Source organism: Hipposideros armiger, unplaced genomic scaffold (genome assembly GCF_001890085.2).
Source record: "Hipposideros armiger isolate ML-2016 unplaced genomic scaffold, ASM189008v1 scaffold_78, whole genome shotgun sequence".
Lineage (NCBI taxonomy): Eukaryota > Metazoa > Chordata > Mammalia > Chiroptera > Hipposideridae > Hipposideros > Hipposideros armiger.
This window is the reverse complement of record NW_017731428.1, coordinates 3,680,663-3,683,824: the sequence shown is the minus strand read 5'-3', so window position 1 is coordinate 3,683,824 and position 3,162 is coordinate 3,680,663. Positions and strand designations below refer to the sequence as shown.

At 48.2% G+C, this 3,162-nt stretch overlaps 2 protein-coding genes across 4 annotated transcripts in view; one reads left to right on the top strand and one right to left on the bottom strand.

Annotated features, from left to right (window-relative positions):
- Positions 1-537, bottom strand: part of WASHC5 (WASH complex subunit 5) — an 87,703-nt gene extending 87,166 nt beyond the window's left edge. Inside the window, exon 1 of the mRNA XM_019643429.1 lies at positions 382-537. The gene's annotated coding sequence lies outside the window, so the exon portion shown is untranslated. The remainder of the gene's footprint in view (positions 1-381) is intronic.
- A 53-nt stretch (positions 538-590) lies between these two features.
- NSMCE2 (NSE2 SUMO ligase component of SMC5/6 complex) overlaps positions 591-3,162 on the top strand; it is a 228,874-nt gene continuing 226,302 nt past the window's right edge. For 2 of the 3 annotated variants that reach the window (XM_019643451.1, XM_019643450.1), the window contains exon 1: positions 591-727. The gene's annotated coding sequence lies outside the window, so the exon portion shown is untranslated. The remainder of the gene's footprint in view (positions 728-3,162) is intronic. The other variant, XM_019643452.1, reaches the window with a different exon arrangement.

The window sequence follows — 3,162 nt, the reverse complement described above, 5'->3', positions numbered from 1 at the left end:
TAGAATCCAACCCGGGGTCCGCCAGACCGTAAAACGCGCTCGCTAACCATTCAGTTTTCTCGAGAGTAAACGAAGGAATAACGATGTCCACAAAACAGTGCTCCCGGAAACTTGGGGGAGGCCCAAATGCCGGCCAAGCAGCAGGACATCACTTCCTAAAGCGCCCAAGAGGCGCGGAAAATTTTCCATCTAAGTGGAGATGAAGAGCCTGGACTGCAGCCCCTGCCCTGGGAAGCCGCTCAGTCCTCCACGCCGGGCTCCTCCACCCAGACCCCACCCCAAGCCACTGATGTCCCCTCGACCAGCGCGGCCCAGCATCGCGGCGGAGGGGGGACGGGGGGCCGTGTAAAAAGGGGAAGAGCGCACTCCGTCCCCACTCACCTGTTATCCGGGCCGCGCCAGGGCGCACGCGCGGGGCCGACGATGCGCTCGGAGTCGGCACTGGGGTCCACACTTTGCCTCTCCGCAGGGGTCCCCCTGCTAATCCCAGCCGCGGATCCTCAGCAGGCAGGACCCCGGCTTCCGCCCGGCTCCCCTGGCAGCCACGTGACCAGAGGGGGCGTTCAGCAGGGGTGGGGCGTCATGTGACCACGCGCCGGCCACGGCTGATGACGTCTGAGCCCGCGCTCTCAGTGTCAGCTTCCCGGGAAGGGAATTCAAGACAAGAGCAGGACCCCGGGTGTCGGAAATCGGGGTGCAGCCAGGCGGAGCTGGGTCGGGCACCCAGGTAAGGCAGAAGCGGGGGATGGCGATGGGGTGAATGGCGGGAGGTGTCGCCTCCCTGTCGGGCACTCGGCTGGTCTCCTGAGGTCGGGTTTGTCCACCAGGGTTACGGTCCTGGGTTTTGTTTTTTTGGTTTTTTGTTTTTTTACGCCACGGCAACGAGGGACAGTTTACTTCCCTCTCCGAGACCCCATCTGTCCATCCTTCAGCCCCTAACTGTCTGGGGAAATGATCACACATTCTTGATCCACGTAAATATGGCTTGAACTGCCTTTCAAAGCAGGGCCTTGGGCAGGTCGTTTTAAGTAAACCCCCTGGGCCTCAGGTTCCCTTTTTCTCATGTCAATGCCCATGAGGATTAGAGGTGATGAGAATGGAGCGCCAGGGCACCAGCTTTAGGGGCACCTCGTCGGGGGTCTAGCAATGGTGGTGGCTGTTGTAACTGTCGGCAAATCTTGATCGATCGCCTGTTTTGTGGGAGGAGCTGTTTTATATGCTGTAGAATATGTCAGAGTGCTAGTGTAAGTTGCGCCCAGGATGAAGGAATGGCAGACACGTGAGCTAATAGTTGTGCTGAGATTTATTGTGTTTTTTAGAAGGTGTGTGCCAGAGAGAGAGAGAGAGAGAGAGAGAGAGAGAGAGAGNCTTAGCTGTAGAGGGCAGTGTCACTGGCCCTCATATGTGGGATCCGAACCGGGGCCCTCTGGCATCCCAAGCCAGCTCTTAACCATCGCACCACTCGGCCGGCCCTGGGTGCTGATTATTAAATTTTCCTTACAGGTACCGTGTCACTTGTTTTATCTTTGGGAAAAAATAACTGTTTCCTAAACTGCTGAAATAGGCGAGGGAACAACCTTTCAAACTGTTTTTCTCACATGCCAAGTGTAGGAGGCCATTGTTATCAAGGCTAACACATGCCTGAGAAAAGCTACACAGTGGCTCTAAAGTAAGGACAAACATTTCATAACAAGCAGTGGAAAAGCTGGATTAGGAATGTAGCTTGAATTAATGTAATTAAAACTGAGGAAAGTGATTTTTGTACTTAACAAAATTTAGAGTAAAAATGCAACAACTCTGAACTAATTCAACGGACAAGCCAAGAATGAATCAAAAGTTTATTTCACCAAATTGTGATTTTGATAATACAGTACCTTGTGCTTCATAGTTGACTTCTGTAGCATATTGTTGAAAAAGGTAATTTTTGCAAAAAGGATTTCATGGTATTATTCATTTTCCCAAAGTCCTCTCCCAATTCTTTTTCAAATCATTATCTTTTAAAGTGTTAATTTGTGTCATCACCTTTGTTGCATTTCTCTCCTCTCATTGTTTATTTAGCTAGGTTATCATTTGTCAACTTCATGGAAGTCTGAATTATTTTTCAACTTCATGAACAACTGTGTCTTTCCCAACATTTGCACTTTTACTTTCGCACCTCCCTGAAGCTAGGTTAGACACGTGACTCAGTTTTGACCAATGAGATATAAGCACTTCCAGGAAATGTTTTTTTCTCCTGCTACAAGGAGAGGCATTTGAAGAGAAATTCCTCTCTCTATGCCCTGGCTATCCCCTTATTCTTGCCTTTGAATCTGGTCCAATGAACATTTGATGCCTGAAGCCACAGTTGCCACCTTGAGACCATCAGGTGACAAGACTATGAGAAAAAGCCAAGAATCCGAAGATTGTGGTATGGATGGACAGAATCTAAATTCTTGTTGATGTTACTGACTCATTGGTTCCTTGATTCATTGTAATCCTTGTTAAAGGGATTTGAACTGTTTATAGTATATCAACTGTTAATTGGGTTTTGAATTATTTGCAGGTGAAAGTGTTCCTACTGATACAGGTTCATTCATTCAACAAATATTTAAACCGTGCCTATTATGTGCCAAGCACTGTTTTAGGACCTGAGGATAGTGCGGTGAACAAAACTAAGTTTCTGCTCTCAGAGGCCTACATACTATGGGGAGTAGGAAAGAGATAACAGAAACATATATTATATACCAGGCTGTAATAATTGCTATGAAGAAAAAGCATAATGAAAGGATGGAGCATGTGCTATTTTACAGAGTGGTTTGTGAAAGTCTCCCTGATGAGGTGATATTTGAGCAGGAACCAGAAGGAAGTGAGGAAGTGAGCAGTAGGGTATCTGAGTGTGGTCAGCAGCTTCTAAGATGGTCCCCAGTGACATCTACCTCCTTATTCACGCACTGTGGAGGACCCTTCTCCGGAGTGTGACTTATGGATTCTCTTCTAGGGACCAGAAGATGTCAGACGTGGAAGATATCACTTCCAAGATTAGATTGCAAAGAGACTATGACTTCTAGCTTAAGCACCCACTCCAACTTTTGGGGAGGCAAGTTGCCATGTTGGGAAAGCCCTGTGGAGGAGCCCATGTGACAAGGGACCAAAATAAAAATAAGATCGTTACACTGAGGAAGC